The sequence below is a fragment of the Nerophis ophidion genome, linkage group LG08, assembly GCF_033978795.1.
Source record: "Nerophis ophidion isolate RoL-2023_Sa linkage group LG08, RoL_Noph_v1.0, whole genome shotgun sequence".
NCBI lineage: Eukaryota > Metazoa > Chordata > Actinopteri > Syngnathiformes > Syngnathidae > Nerophis > Nerophis ophidion.
In genome coordinates, this window is record NC_084618.1 from 38,222,320 (window position 1) to 38,240,317 (window position 17,998).

Genomic DNA, 17,998 nt, shown 5'->3' on the forward strand with positions numbered 1-17,998 from the left:
GCGCGTGAAGGAGAAACACGCAGGCCGGCCGTGTGAAGACAAAACACAACAAAAGCTGAAGAGTCATTGCGGCGGGACGGGCTGGTTGGTGGTTAGCACACGAGCTAGGCTACAGCGACTCGCCGTCTGGAAGTGGTCATGTTCTCGTGAGGAAGGGTCGGCGGTGTGACTCAGCCCGGGCGAACGTCGGGCGAAATGAAAGGCCGGCTCTGATGTTTCCAGCTGCTGATCGCACACGTCGCGATTATATCAACACACACACACACACACACACACACACACACACACACACACACACACACACACACACACCACACACACACACACACACACACACACACACACACACACTTTCACTCCAACACACACACTAGCCGAGGATCTCCAGCTCTGGGCGACGTTCCCATCCACCGTGGCCTTTCCCAGCACAGACAATGCTTTGTGTCCCACAAAGGAAGCTCTCATCCGGGCTCTGGGGGCCCCCCAACTCAGCCTCTCCACTCTCTACTCCTCCCCTCCTCCCAAAAGTCCCAGCCCAGAGTCAAAACCCAAGCCCCCCACCCGCCCGCAACCCGTTGAGGTGCCAAGAGGAACATCTGTGCGGCCTCGAAGGGACCTCGCCGAGGTTCTCACACGGTCCCCGAATGTGTGTCGGGCCGTTGTGCGAAACCTTCCTGGGGTCCTGGGAGCCTCCCGGCGCACAATGACGAGCGGAAGGAGCGCTGCCAGGCTGTCCTCGCCAGTCAATGCCCTGCCAAGCATGCGTCCCCAAACCGGGTCACGGCGGCTACAACGGTACATGCACCAATCCAAGGAGTCTTTGCAAACATAATACTGCTCACTTTGTCCCTCTCCCCTCACGTGGATCCCAACATGATGCGAGCTGAGTTCAAGCACACAGGAAGTCACGTCATGCACAGCTGGCCCGGTGACAGGAAGCATGACAAACGACCTCTGCCGGATGGGAGGGGGAAACCACATCAGGCCACCTGTGAGTACACACACACAAACACACATTTTACTTCACGTTTACTTCCGAGCCGAGATGTTCTATTATCGTGTTTAGCGCCGTTTTAGACGTAAATGACCCTCTGCAACAGTAGAGGGAGCCCTGCTGCTGGTTTAAAACAGGCTCCAAAAGTGTCTTTTAAAGGCCTACTGAAACCCACTACTACCCACCACGCAGTCTGATAGTTAAATATCAATGATGAAATATTAACATTGCAACACATGCCAATACAGCCTTTTTAGTTTACTAAATTACAATTTTAAATTTCCCGGGGAGTTTCCTGTTGAAAACGTCGCGTAATGATGACGTGTACGCGTGACGTCACGGACTGTTAGGAAATATGAGCGCTGCACACACACACAGCTAAAAGTCGTCTGCTTTAACGGCATAATTACACAGTATTTTGGAGATCTGTGTTGCTGAATCTTTTCCAATTTGTTCAGTTAATATTGGAAAAGTCAAAGTAGAAAGATGGAGTTGGGAAGCTTTAGCCTTTAGCCACACAAACACACGGTGATTCCTTGTTTAAAATTCCCGGAGGTGAAACTTTACTTTGGATCAGAGCGCGGTCAAGTGAACATAAATTCCGATCGAATGTCAACCAGCAGGTTTCGGTGAGAAAATTGTGGTAAAAAGTTGCTTCTTACCGGAGATCAGCTGAGCTTGCGCCGTCCATAAAGCTGTCGTCGACTTCCCTGAGACACTGGCGTCAAGACACCCGTGGACACACACCTCCGACTATCAGGTACTGTCAAACTCACTAAAACACTAGCAACACAATAGAAAGATAAGGGATTTTCCAGAATTGTCCTAGTAAATGTGTCCAAAAACATCTGAATTCGTCCCAATGCAATCGCGTTTTTTTTTTTTCCTAGTCCGTCGCTATCAATATCCTCAAACACAAATCTTTCATCCTCGCTCAAATTAATGGGGAAATTGTCGTTTTCTCGGTCCGAATAGCTCTTTTTGTTGGAGGCTCGCATTAAAAACAATGTGAGGATGTGAGGAGCCATCAACGGGTGACGTCATCCTCTGCTACTTCCGGTACAGCTAGGGCTTTTCTGTTAGCGACCAAAAGTTGCGAACTTTATCGTCGATGTTGTCTACTAAATCCTTTCAGCCAAAATGTGGCAATATCGCGAAATGATCAAGTATGACACATAGAATGGACCTGCTATCCCCGTTTAAATAAGAACATCTCATTTCAGTAGGCCTTTAAAATTCTAATGTATTTAACACTTCAGTTCCATTAAAGTGAATGTGGTTATTCAGTACAAAGCAGGTATTGCCCAATGTTGTTTTTATTTACAGTGGATTTCAAACATTAATTGAACAGCAAATTGTCCCATAAAAAACAATGTCAATTTGATGTCTATGTAACAGGGTCAATTACGTCTTGTAGATGATGTATTTTATAATGTTGTATTTGTCATGTCTGGGATCATGTTTTGTTTAAGTCATGTTCTGTTTGGTTTTTGGACTCTTTTTAGTTCCTGCTTTTTCACTCCCTTGTCTATTTCCAAGGTTACCTATTATTTTCATCTTTTACACGTTTGAACTCACGCACCTGTTTTCAAGCACCGCAGCACTATTTAAACCTGTAGTTGCCAGGCAGTCAGCCTGGCGACATCACCCTCTACCACTCTCTACGCACCCTTGCTCTTTGCCGACGATCCAAGCCCTTATCATGTTCAAAGTAAGTGTTTTTGTTATTCATGCCACAGTGCTAGTTTTTGTTTTATGATCATAGTTTTGCCTTAGTGGAAGTTTGGTTTTCATAGTCAAGTTTTTATACCTCCTCAGTGAGCTCTTTTCGTTTGTTCCTTTTTTTTTTTTTTATTAAATTAAAATGTCATTCCCTTCATGTCGTGTCCAGTCCAATCGCTTTGCACCACGGGAAAACAAACCGCACCAAAGTCCATGCCTTGACAGTATTAATGTTATAATTACACAAAATATGGAAGTTGCATGTAAATACCTGAATATTGTTTGAGGTTTTATCAATGTGGAAACATTGTCTCGTTGTCCCTCCTACTGCAATAATTACTGTGACACCTGTCTTTTTATATGCGTTGGACACACCTTCCAACTTCCCTTTTGTCTACGATAACGGGAGAGGTAGGCGTGCATGCGACGACAGAAAATGTATTGTTTTGTTAAGCATTTAAGTTTGTATCGACGATGGCAAAAAGTTATTCACGACAATTGTATTTGGTGTTTTATCAGTAAAGTGCAGCTGAGAAACCCATGGTGTCTGTCGTGTTCCATAAAACCCACACAACGCAGAGGAAAAGACCACAGGTTACATCTCTAGAAAAGTCCATATATTTTAGTAAAAGTTTGTATTCTTTGAACACAACATAAAGCGCTATACACTACTGTATATCAAACAAACATGACTAGAAGGTAATGGATCAACTTTATATTTCATAACAAAGTCAAAACTACAAGCTAGACTGTCCTCTTTTCACCCGCCCTGCCGACACGCACATGCTCTATCACTAGTCCTGTGGTGCACTCAGTTTGCAATCACAAAACATCCTGACTTTACCAATAAAAAATAAAAATACAAATAAAAACACTACACCATTTTGTTAATCTTGTTTGCGTGCAGCTGAAGGAAGGAGGAGGAGGGAAATGTGGTGTGAACAACGCTGTGGATACTTCCTGAAAGTTTCAAATCACAAATCGCTTTTACATTGCTTTCTTTAGACTTGTATTGAGTTAACATATCTAAAAAGATTTGGGTGGAAGAAACATACATACACTAAAGCATATTTATATTGGGTCTCTGGTTCGTAAATTGAAAACAATAAGGGGTTTGTAAGAAATCTGCTTTTTACACCTCAGACCCAATATGATACTCACACATTCGTGTGGACTCATCATGCATTTTACCTTTTGTCATGTTTTGTGGTCACGTTCTGTTTTGTTTTGGGTTCATTGGACACTCTTGTTTGTTTTGTCACCATGCCAACCCATCAGTTTTCACCTGTTATGTGTTCACAACTCACGCACCTGATTTGTCTGGACTCACGCACCTGTCATCACTGCACCCATTTAAGTCTGTGGTTGCCAGGCAGTCAGCCTGGCGACATCACCTTTTACTCACCCTCGACACCCCCTTGTAATCCATGCTGATAATCCATGTTCCTTTCTCGTTCCAAGTAAGTTTTTTGTTATTCCTGCCATAGTGCAAGTTTTGTTTTATTTCCATAAATTTGCAATAGTGCAAGTTTTTGTTTTCATAGCCAAGTTTTGAACCTCTGCTGAGTGCACCTTTTGTTTGTTCCTGTTAATAGTAAAATTAAAATATGTCATTACTTTCACGTCGTGTCGGGTCCAATCGCTTTGCACCACGGGAAAACAAACCTCACCACTGTCCACGTCATGACACCTTTCATGTACCCTGTCTTTAAAAAGTGTACTCATTTGACATTATTTTTCATTTGAAAAACTATTTTTATTATTTAACTTCTTAGTATTTCACTATTGTTGAGCCTTTTCCAAAAATGTATTTCTTAAGACTCCTGAATTTGATACCAGTCAGAGGTTTTAGCGTCACCTGATGCTTTTACACGCACATTTAAACACTTTTTGTTGCAACAACGGGGATAATTTAATTTTTTTATATTATTTAAGACCTCGTTCTTTTTATTTACGTGTGTTTTTTGCAGTTTGGCGTGTGAGTCTTTGGTGTCTTTCCATGTCTCAGTCCCTCTTTAATTTCTTGCTTCCTTATTATCTCAGTGTGTCTGGGCTGTGTTTGGCTCACACACACACACACACACACACACACACACACACACACACACACACACACACACACACACACACACACACACACACACACACACACACACACACACACACACACACACACACGCGCACATAAAGACAACAAACACGGCATCCCATTAAAGCGCTGCCGTGCCTCATAAGAGGCATGCATCAATAACCACAACTGTACACACACCAGTCAAACACACACACACACACTCCCACATATTCATGAGAAACAAAAGCTACAAAGCAACTATGTGTGGTTAACACCAAGCAGGGAATCATTGCACACATGTCAGACTTTGATTTGGTTTTTTTGTTGTCTCATCAGCGCCATGTGAGTTTCTTTCATTCTTTCCATCCTGCTGGACGGAGTCCTTTTATTCAAATTCTTATGTCAACGCGGCAGTGCAGACGCCCGGCCTAACAAACAAAGCGCACGATATAATCAATTTACACACAGGGAGAATATTCCAGCGTCAGCAGCGCATTCGCGCATCCCCCAATATTGCCAAGAAATAACTTCATAACTGAAAAGAAAACACGTAAAGCAAAACAAGGCCTAAAAACACATTTTGTGAAATGAAACATTACCAGAGTTTTCCAGGCCTTTTCTCCCCTTTTATACACATTATGTATACATTCAAATATATTTGCTTCTTCCCAGGCTTTGTTTGGCCCTAAATAATATTTTTTTTTTGTGGCCCCATTTGGTCTTTAAAATTACTTATTTATTATAATTATTAGACTTATTTATTATTATTATTAGACTCCATGAATTTATCATCATCATGCAGCTTATGATGTGTTCAATTTCGTATGGGGGAAAACATTTTCGGATTATTTGACTCATGTAGGATTTATGTCGGCAGAGAAGGCCAGTAACGTGATGGGAGTGGAGCTGAACTCTCTGGCGGTGGTGTCAGAGAGGAGAAGTCTAGCAAAACTCCTAGCCATTATGCACACCACCTCCCACCCACTACACTTGGACCTTGCGGAGCGAATGAGCACGTTCAGTGGAAGGCTCAGACTCCCAAAATGCAACACGAAACAACACAGTAGGTCCTTCATACCGACAGCCATCAGACTGTAAAATGCATATGTTCCTTCTTGACTGCACTTAATTGTAGAATATATGTAGAATACATTTATATTATTAATATATATATATATATATATATATATAATATATGTTATATATTATTTATTATTATTATTAATATTATTATTGTCTATTGTGAGCGAACTTTGGTGCTGAATTTCCCCCAGGGATCAATAAAGTACTTTTTATTCTATTCTATTCTAATTCACGCGAAATCCAACGGTGCCATGTTACGCTACCTCGGTTGCCCGTGACTTTAACCCAGTTACCGACTTGGCACTTGGCGATCACTCCAGCAGCACCGAGAGCGGATTTAGCCAAACTACCTCTCGGTCAATGGTCACCAACCTTTTTGAGCGGAAGATCCATGGTCTCAGCCAAAAACCAAAGCAAGATCTACCCCTGCGTCATAAACAGTATAATAGTATAATTGAATATATATATATATATATATATATATATATATATATATATCAGGTGTGTAACGGTACACAAAAATTTCGGTTCGGTACTTACCTCAGTTTAGAGGTCACGGTTCGGTTCATTTTCGGTACAGTTAGAAAACAACAAAATATACATTTTTTGGTTATTTATTTACCAAATTTGCAAAATTTTCCACCAAAAATATTGTTCTTAGTGGAATATTTGATGTGTAGTAATCGGAAACTTGGATAGGTCAATAATTCATAATAACATTGATTTTGATTCAATATTTTGTTTTGAGCAATGACAGTTTGAAAGAAAAAAAAATAGTTTTATTTGTCAACATTGCAACTTTTTCTAAATTACATTTAACTTTTAAGCTTTTTTATTTCACTTTTGTTATGTTTTTGTTTATTTTAATAGTATTTTCTGCCGTGGGCCTTCAAAACATTAGCTGTGGGCCATAAATGGCCTCCGGGGCACACTTTTGACACCCCTGCTATAGATAATAAAAAATAAAATCTGATAAATCTATGGATAAAAAGCAGAGCCTGGAGACGCATGCGCGTTTATCATAACTCTCTTGCTCTCTCTGTCTCTCCCCCTCCCTCACGAAAGCTGCTACGTGCACTATTTGTTTAGTTTTTAACCCCTTCTTAACCCTGAATGTACATTGAAAATACGCGCAACCCTAACTTAAAATGCCGGATATTTGAGGCATTTAAGAAACTCCATCCGAACAGCCCCACAAAAAAGGACATAGCCGGCGAAAAGAGGAGGTATGGTCAGTCTATCGTAGCCCGGTCGCTGCTGGCATGGCGTGTAGTTGTGCCTCGGTGTGCATTGTTTACACAACGTGTGGTACGCTACTTAAAATGTCCGTGTGGAAACTCGTTCCGTACACCTCCAAACGGAACCGAAACCCCCGTACCGAAACGGTTCATTAAGAAAACCCGTACCGTTACACCCCTAATATATATATATATATATATATATATATATATATATATATATATAGTCAAGAAAATAAGTATCTAAACACCCTGCTATTTTGCAAATTCTCCCACTTAGAAATCATGGAGGGGTCTGAAATTTTCACGGTGGGTGCATGTCCACTGTATGAGAGAGAACCTGAAAAGAAAAATCACAATCTATGATTTTTTAACAATTTATTTGTGTGATACAGCTGAAAATAAGTATTTGAACACCTGTCCATCAGCTAGAATTCTGACCCTCAAAGACCTGTTAGTCGGCTTTTAAAAGTTCTTCTCCACTCCACTGTATTATCCTGAATCAGATGCACCTGTGTGAGGTCGTTAGCTGCATAAAGACACCTGTCCACCCCATACAATCAGTAAGACCCAAACATTCAGCATGGCTAAGAGCAAAGAGCTGTCCAAAGACACCAGAGACAAAATTGTACAACTCCACAAGGATGGAAAGGGCTCTGGAGAAATTGCCAAGCAGCTTGGTGAAAAACGGTCCACTGTTGGAGCAATCATTAGAAAATGGAAGAAGCTAAACATGACGGTCAATCTCAATCAAATATCCCTTCGTGGGGTCTCAAAGATGCTAAGAAAGGACTACATGGCAGGAGTTGGTAAATGACCTGAAAAGAGCTGGGACCACTGTTTCCATGGTGACTGTTGGTAATACACTAAGACGTCATCCTGGTTAAATCAGCACATGTTAAGGCCCGTCTTAAGTTTACCAATGACTATTTGGATGATCCAGAGGAGTCTTGGGAGAAAGTTTTGTGGAAAGATTTGACCAAAATGTACCCTTTTGGTCATAATTCCACTATCTGTGTTTGGAGGAAGAAGACTGATGCGTACCATCCCAAGAACACCATCCCTACTGTGAAGCATGGAGGTGGTAGCATCATGCTTTGGGGGTGTTTTTCTGCTCATGGGACAGGACGACTGTACTTTATTAAGGAGAGGATGACTGCAGCCTTGTTTTGTGAGATTTTGGCCAAAAACCTCCTTCCCTCAGTCAGATCATTGAAGATGAGTCGTGGCTGGATCTTCCAACATGACACTGACCCAAAGTACACAGCCAGGAAAACCAAGAAGTGGCTTCGTAAGAACCATATCAAGGTTCTGGAGTGGCCTAGCCAGTCTCCAGACCTAAATCCAATTGAAAATCTTTGGAGGGAGCTGAAAGTCTGTGTTACTCAACGACAGCCCAGAAACCTGACTGCTCTAGAGACGATCCGTGTGGAGGAGTGGGCCAAAATCCCTCCTGCAGTCTGTACAAACCTTGTGAAGAACTACAGGAAACATTTGACCTTTGTAATTGCAAACAAATGCTACTCCACCAAATATTAATATTGGTGTTCAAATACTTATTTTCAGATTTATCACACAAATAAATACTTAAAAATTGTGATTTCTGGATTTGCTTTTTAGGTTATCTCCCATACAGCGGACATGCACCTACCAGGAAAATTTCAGACCCCTCCATGATTTCTAAGTGGGAGAACTTGCAAAATAGCAAGGTGTTCAAATACTTATTTTCTTCACTGTATATATGTCTGTGTGTGTATATATATATATATATATATATATATATATATATATATATATATATATATATATATGTATATATATATGTATATATATATACACACACACACACACACACACACACACACACAGACACACAGTACAGACCAAAAGTTTGGACACACATTCTCATTTCAATGCCATTTCTTTATTTTTGTGACTATTTACATTGTAGATTGTCACTGAAGGCATCAAAACAATGACACCTGTGAAGTGAAAAACATTTCAGCTGACTACCTCTTGAAGATCATCGAGAGAATGCCAAGAGTGTGCAAAGCAGTGATCAGAGCAAAGGGTGGCTATTTTGAAGGAACTACAATATATAGGTTTTCAGTTATTTCACCTTTTTTTGTTAAGTACATAACTCTACATGTTCAGTTTTGAGTTAATAGTTTTGAGGCCTTCAGTGACAATCTACAATGTAATTAGTCATGAAAATAAAGAAAACACATTGAATGAGAAGGTGTGTCCAAACTTTTGGTCCGTGCAATATGGATGTAAATAAAGCATTTTTTCTCCTCTGTTGACAGCAGTGTTGGCGCTAGGACCCCATCAAGTCATAAAAATGGGGTTCAACAGTAAATTTTTGGGGTCCCACTTTTTTGTAAGCGTTTTGAAAACAAATGATAAATGTATACATTATCCTGTTATATCTCACATTCTATGTTGTGTTTTGGAAAAAAGTTGTCCATCCATCCATTCATTTTCTACCGCGTATTCTCTTTGGGGTCGCAGGGGGGTGCTGGAGCCTATCTCAGCTACAATCGGGCGGAAGCCGGGGCACACCCTGGACAAGTCGCCCCCCTCATCACAGGGCCAACACAGATAGACAGACAACATTCACACACTAGGGCCAATTTAGTGTTGCCAATCAACCTATCCCCAGGTGCATGTCTTTGGAAGTGGGAGGAAGCCGCAGTACCCGGAGGGAACCCACGCAGTCACGGGGAGAACATGCAAACTCCACACAGAAAGATCCCGAGCCCAGGATTGAACCCTGACTACTCAGGACCTTCGTATTGTGAGGCAGATGCACTAACCGTGCTGCCTAGTCAAAAACGTAAATTAATTAAAAGAAATAATAAAAAGGGGTTCTGGTATCTGCAAAGGGGTTCTGTGTAATAAGACATGCACCTGGGGATAGGTTGATTGGCAACACTAAAATTGTGTGTGTGTGTAAATGTGAGTGTGAATGTTGTCTATCTGTGTTGGCCCTGCGATGAGGTGGCGACTTGTCCAGGGTGTACGCCGCATTCTGGCCGATTGTAGCTGAGATAAGCACCAGCGCACCCCGCGATCCCAAAGAGAATAAGCGGTAGAAAATGGATGGATGGATGTTTGTCATTCTTATTTGGTGTGGGTTCACAGTGTGGTGCATATTTGTAACAGTGTTAAAGTTGTTTATACAGCCACCCTCAGTGTGACCTGTAGGGCTGTTGAACAAGTATAACTCGATTAACAGTCAGTCCTCTATCTTGCTCTCTCTGTCTCTGCCCCTCACTCATGAATTCTGCTGCGTGCGCACATCTTCACCATTTGTTTAGTTTTTAACCCCTTCTTAACCCTTTACGTTCATTGAAACTACACGCAACTCTGAAACAAAACGCCGGACATATGAGGCATTTAAGAAACCCCGCCCGGACAGCCCGGACAGTCCGTCAAAAAAAGACATGTCCGGGGTTAAGAGGACGTATGGTCGGTTTAACTAAACATACCCTCTGGAATGGCTAGCTACCCAACTAAATAACTGACTAAACTGACCCAACTACATATGCGATTAATGGAGCTAACTGTCCAGCTGACTCAGAAGCTAGCAAACTAAATAAATTAGCAAATTGACTAGCTAGCGGGGCTTCACGGTGGAAGAGGGGTTAGTGCGTCTGCCTCAAAATACGAAGTTCCTGCAGTCCTGGGTTCAAATCCAGGCTCGGGATCTTTCTGTGTGGAGTTTGCATGTTCTCCCCGTGAATGCGTGGGTTCCCTCTGGGTACTCCGGCTTCCTCCCACTTACAAAGACATGCACCTGGGGATAGGTTGATTGGCAACACTAAATTGGCCCTAGTGTGTAAATGTGAGTGTGAAAGTTGTCTGTCTATCTGTGTTGGCCCTGCGATGAGGTGGCAACTTGTCCAGGGTGTACCCCGGCTTCCGCCCGATTGTAGCTGAGATAGGCGCCAGCGCCCCCCGCGACCCCAAAAGGGAATAAGCGGTAGAAAATGGATGGATGGACTAGCTAGCGGACAAATAAACTGACAGACATATAACTGTAAAATATGTAAATAGTTAGCAGTCAATTTAGACAAGTCAATGATTGACGGACTAAAACTGACTAAACAGAAGTAATGACTGACTAGCGAGCTAACACCTGGCCTAATAAAATGATCAACTAACTAGCCAGTTAATTAACTATCTAACAAAGCGAGTGACCGTTAAATAAAGTGACAGTTATTTACAAATAAGCTTTCTGGCTAGGAAATAAAAAAATGACTGACTGAATAAAGTTGTAACGAGCTACCAAACGAACTACACTGATCGACAAACTGCACTAAAGATAGTTCATTTACTAGCTGGGTAACAAACTAACTACAAGTGTTTGTTCTACACAGTGACGCTATTGTTTTTTTGTCGACACTTAATTAAGGCTTGCTTAACAACAAATACATCAGAGGTATGACCAGCCAATAAGTGACTTACTCGCACTGAAAAAACATGTTCTGTCTCATACTACCGTATTTAATGACTTGCTACTACAGTGGTTCTCAAATGAGGGTATGCGTACCACTGGGGGTACTGGAAGGTATGCGAGATTTTTTTTTTAAATATTCTAAAAATAGCAACAATTCAAAAATCCTTTATAAATATATTTATTGATTAATACTTCAACAAAATATGAATGTAAGTTCATAAAGTGTGAAAAGAAATGCAACAATGCAATATTCAGTGTTGACAGCTAGATTTTTGTGGACATGTTCCATAAATATTGATGTTAAAGATTTATTTCTTTGTGAAGAAGTGTTTGGAATTAAGTTCATGAATCCAGATGGATCTTTATTACAATCCCCAAAGAGGGCACTTTAAGTTGATGATTACTTCTGTTTAGAAATATTTATTCATAAGTGAATCACTTGTTTATTTTTCAACAAGTTTTTAGTTATTTTCATATCTTTTTTTCCAAATAGTTCAATGAAGACCACTACAAATGAGCAATATTTTGCACTGTTACACAATTTAATCAATCAGAAACTGATGACATAGTGCTGTATTTTACTTCTTTATCTCTTTTTTTCAACCAAAAATGCTTTGCTCTGATTAGGGGGTACTTGAATTTAAAAAATGTTCACAGGGTACATCACTGAAAAAAGGTTGAGAACCACTGTGCTACTATACAACAATAACAATAATAACCCATTTTTTTACTACTATTGCCTTTCTTTACAAGCTTTCAGTAATAGCAAAATGTTAGTTTTAAAGTTAAACACTTTGTTTTGGTTAATTTTATTAGTGGTACACATGATACGTACACACTACATCAAGTGCAACATGTGCCAAAGCGTCTCTGGAATCACATGAGTGTGTGTTTGCGTTTGTGTGTGTGTGTGTTGTCATATTTTGTCAGCTGGTGTGTGTGTGTGTGTCTGTGTGTCTTGTCCTTTGCAGCTATTTCCCCTCCTTCCCTGGGAAGCAGTCGTGGGGGGGATCTCTCACAGCCGCATAGTGTACGTCTATGTACATGTTTGTGTGTGCATGTGTGCGTGTAAGTGTGTGTGTGTGTGTGTGTGTGTCTCGCAGACAGCTGTGTAGATGGCCATGAGCAGCCGTCACATTACACACTAGCACACACACATACAACTTCCCCCCGATATTCTCATCAGTCAGTAGACAGAGATGTCAGCTGGACATAAGAGTGTGTGTGTGTGTGTGTGTGTGTGTGTGTGTGTGTGTGTGTGTGTGTGTGTGTGTGTGTGTGTGTGTGTGTGTGTGTGTGTGTGTGTGTGTGTGTGTGTGTGTGTGTGTGTGTGTGTGTGCGTGCGTGCGTGCGTGCGTGCGTGCGTGCGTGCGTGTGTGTGGCGGCTGGTGGTCTGGCTACCAGGCGGTGACCTCTTTTACCAGTGTGTGTGCGCGCCTAATCCCATTACGTGCTTGACAAAATGTTAGTGCGGCATCTTGAGCACATCAACGTGTGTTTTTGTGCGTGTTTGTCTTGCATTAGTCATAAGTTAACGTGTTTGCGCAGCGTGCAGAACGTCACACTGTTTTTGATAACGTTCAAACTGGTTTAAACTCCCTTTAAGCAGAAAACTACAAAAAAATTGCGGTAAATGTTGTTTTAAAATCCCTTGCAATATTACCCCAAAAATGAATCCAATCACATAAATTAAAATAAAATGCATGAACAAATACAAAATAACAATAGATCATAATAATTAAAAAATCGGGCACTATTTACTAAAAATGATAAATTAAGGGAAGAAAAATAACAGACAGGCTTTCCCCTTAATCGCGCACCACCACACCTTAAAAATTAGTGTTTTGTATTTTTTTTACCTGAGAACAAATTAAAGTAATGTATTACAGCCCTCAGAAGTTACTCAAAGTCCAACACTCTTTTTAACTTTTATTGCCGAACTTATCCTAACAACCGGCCCAAATCCAACTCCTATTCCCTCCCGTGCAGACACACAACAACACTTCCTCATTATCCACCAATCCCCTTTCACTTCAGACACGGTGTGTTCACAGTCATAACATACAAATATAACCATTTAACACGAGCAGGTAGTTACAGTTTGACTAGATATATAACATTTAATTTGCGCACTGTTGACCTGTAATGCACCGAAAAATCAGCCACCCAAAAAGACTTTGATCACCGACACTAAATGTCTTGATGTCGTAAGCAATACGCACAAGATTGTCTGGATGGGAGGCAGCATGTCTGTGATGTGGACGTACTTTAATACATCCCAGATATACCCACCAACAGCGATCTGCCATTTTGTGCTAAGTGCAAATATTAAGAGGACGTGGCGGCAGCCTTGTGGTTAGAGTGTCCGCCCTGAGATCGGTAGGTCGTGAGTTCAAACCCAGGCGAAGTCATATCAAAGACTATAAAAAGTGTACCCCTTACCTCCCTGCTTGGCACTCAGCATCAAGCGCCGAAATTGGGGGTTGAATCACCAAAAATTATTCCCGGGCGCGGCCACTGCTGGTGCTCACTGCTCTCCCTACCTTCCAGAGGGTGAACAAGGGGATGGGTAAATAATAGAGGACAAATTTCACCACACCTAGTGTGTGTGTGACAGTCATTGGTACTTTAATTTTGACTTCTAAGCAGCGCAAAGCAAAAGTTTTTTGGGGACAGTAAGAGGCTCGCAGAGGCTCGCTGTTTGTCCTGTAAATCGGGTGACAGAAGTAGAGTCTCTAAACAGGAGTACAATCTTCAATAACACCAGAAAAAGATGTTTGATGTGTTGCTAGTCGTTTTTAATAAAAACAAATTCTCTAGACTCTTGAAAAATTCTGTAAAAAGTACAATAAACGTTAAAACATTTGAAAAATAAAGCAAAACTATAAAATAGAAATTATATAACTGTATGTTAATACTAATTACCGTATTTTTCGGAGTATAAGTCGCTCCGGAGTATAAGTCGCACCTGCCGAAAATGCATCATAAAGAAGGAAAAAAAACATATCTAAGTCGCACTGGAGTATAAGTCACATTTTTTGGGGATATTTATTTGATAAAACCCAACACCAAGAATAGACATTTGAAAGGCAATTTAAAATAAATAAAGAATAGTGAACAACAGGCTGAATAAGTGTACGTTATATGACGCATAAATAACCAACTGATAAGGTGCCTGCTATGTTAACGTAACATATTATGGTAAGAGTCATTTAAATAACTATAACATATAGAACATCCTATACGTTTACCAAACAATCTTTCACTCCTAATCGATAATTCCCATGAAATATTATACGTCTAGTCTCTTACGTGAATGAGCTGAATAATATTGATGTTTTACTGTAATGTTTTAATAATTTCACACATAAGTCGCTCCTGGGTATAAGTCGCAACTATAAAAAAAACTGCGACCTATAGCCTGAAAAATATGGTAATAATGACACAGATTTGTTTTAAATGTACAGTATGGATACATACAGTGGGGCAAAAAAGTATTTAGTCAGCCACTGATTGTGCAAGTTCTCTCACTTAAAATGATGACAGAGGTCTGTAATTTTCATCATAGGTACTAGAGATGCGCGGTTTGCGGTCTCATCCGCGGAGTCCGCGGATAAACCGCGGGTCGGGCGGGTGACATAACGAAAAAAAAGATTTTAAATAGATTCGGGCGGGTGGCGGTTGAACCATTTGGAAATATATGATATACATGGTTCTGGGATCGGTAACCTTTACCGTTCAAAGAGCCATTTTGGACCCGTGTCACAAAGCGAAGAAGACTTTAGTTGACGTAAACATTCTCAAGAATGTCTGCCGGCAGTCACCCAGTTAATAAGTATTAGGGCGTGCTATGAAGCCTTTGCCTTTGACGCCTTCTACAACATGTACAATTTACTTGCAAGACCAGCAATATGTTGTGTGTGGCTTCCACTGACACACGCACACGACTGCAAGGCATACAGGGTGACACAGAGTACAATAATGGTTGTGATATAAACAATTTTAACACTCTTACTAATATGCGCCACGCTGTGAAGCCACACCAAACAAGAATGACAAACAAATTTCGGGAGAACATCCTCACAGTAACACAACATAAACGCAACACAACAAATACCCAGAATCCTTTGCATCCATTAGGCATCCTGACTATATTATATACCCCACTAGCAGCAACCCCCCCATGCGTCGGTAAGGTGGGTGGGGTTGGGGGCGCAGGGGTGTAAAGTATATTAGGGATGTGTCATGGATGCAAAGGATTCAAGGTATTTGTTGTGTTGCGTTTATGTTGTGTTACTGTGAGGAAGTTTTCCCGAAATGTGTTTGTCACTCTTGTTTGGTGTGGCTTCACAGCGTGGCGCATATTAGTAAGAGTGTTAAAATTGTTACTATCACAACCATCAGTGTACTCTGTATCACCCTGTATGCCCTTCAATCTTGTACGTGTGTTTGCGTAAGCTACATACAGTATGTTGCTGGACTGGCAAACGGTTTGTACATGTTGTTAAAGGCGTCAAAGTCAATGACTTCACAGCACGCCCTTATCCCCGTTATCCGAATGATCACCATCGGATATTCGCGAAAACGTTAGCGGCTCCCATTGCCTTCTTTACTTTGTGACACGGGTCAAACTAACTCTTTCAGTGGTAAAGGTCGCCGACTCCAGATATATAACAACAGGCGGGTGGTGGGCGGTTACGGTTCTGATAAAATGTTGGTTCGGGTGGATGACAACGTTAGTGATGCGGTTGCGGATTATATAATTGCCTATCTGGACATCTGTAATAGGTACACTTCAACTGTGAGAGACAGAATGTGAAAAAAATCCAGGAATTCACATTGTAGGAATTGTAATGAATTTATTTGTAAATGATGGTAGAAAATAAGTGTTTGGTCAACCATTCAAAGCTCTCACTGATGGAAGGAGGTTTTGGCTCAAAATCTCACAATACATGGCCCCATTCATTCTTTCCTTAACACGGATCAATCGTCCTCTCCCCGTAGCAGAAAAACAGCCCCAAAGCATGATGTTTCCACCCCCACGCTTCACAGTAGGTCTGGTGTTCTTGGGATGCAACTCAGTATTCTTCTTCCTCCAAACACTACGAGTTGAGTTTATACCAAAAAGTTCTATTTTGGTTTCATGTGACCACATGACATTCTCCCATGTGCGCTCTGGCAAACTTCAGACGGGCCTGGACATGCACTGGCTTAAGCAGGGGGACACATCTGGCACTGCAGGATTTGATTCCCTTTCGGCGTAGTGTGTTACTGATGGTAACCTTTGTTACTTTGATCCCAGCTCTCTGCAGGTCATTCATCGGGTCCCCCCGTGTGGTTCTGGGATTTTTGCTCACCGTTCTTGTGATCATTTTGACCCCACGGGATGAGATCTTGCGTGGAGCCCCAGATCGAGGGAGTTTATCAGTGGTATTGTATCTCTTCCATTTTCTGATAATTGCCCCCACAGTTGATTTTTCACACCAAGCTGCTTGCCTATTGTAGATTCACTCTTTGCAGTCTGGAGCAGGTCTACAATTCTTTTCCTGGTGTCCTTTGACAGCTCTTTGGTCTTGGCCATAGTGAAGTTTGGAGTCTGACTGTTTGAGGCTGTGGACAGGTGTCTTTTAAACAGATAACGAGTTCAAACAGGTTCCATTAATACAGGTAACGAGTGAAGGACAGAATAGCTTTTTAAAGAAGAAGTTACAGGTCTGTGAGAGCCAGAGATCTTCCTTGTTTGAAGTGACCAAATACTTATTTTCCACTATAATTTACAAATAAATTCTTTAAAATTCCTACAATGTGAATTCCTGGATTTTTTTTTCACATTCTGTCTCTCACAGTTGAAGTGTACCTATGATGAAAATTACAGACCTCTGACATCATTTTAAGTGGGAGAACTTGCACAATCGGTGGCTGACTAAAAACTTTTTTGCCCCACAGTATTTTTAGCCTTTTCAAAGAAAATATATGCATCATAGCAGGCTATGAAAATTAAACGATGACGCCATGATGACCACACACCCACAACTCCCCTTGCCACGCCCCCATTACCACAGGTATCTTGGCAATGTGGGGCAAACCCTGAACACAGGTAATAAATAAAAAGAGAAAAACATATACTCATGAACTGCTTAAATTTGCCCTTAAATTTTCTTTTTGCATGGCCTGCGTTGTCCCTTCTTTTAAGTTTGACTGAGGATTTTCTGTGTGATCTTGCCAACAATCTCGCGTACCTCCAAACAGTCCTCCTTCGTGGCTACGTTCCTGCAAACGTCTGACAAATGAAGAAAAACACTTGTAAGGTGGCCAAAAGCGGTAAAACGGGTTCAAGGGGTTCTTTTTTTTGCTCTCGCCCCCAAACCATGAATACAAGTGTAATGTCGCCAACCTACACGCAACACGACTATAAAGTTGTTCAGTGT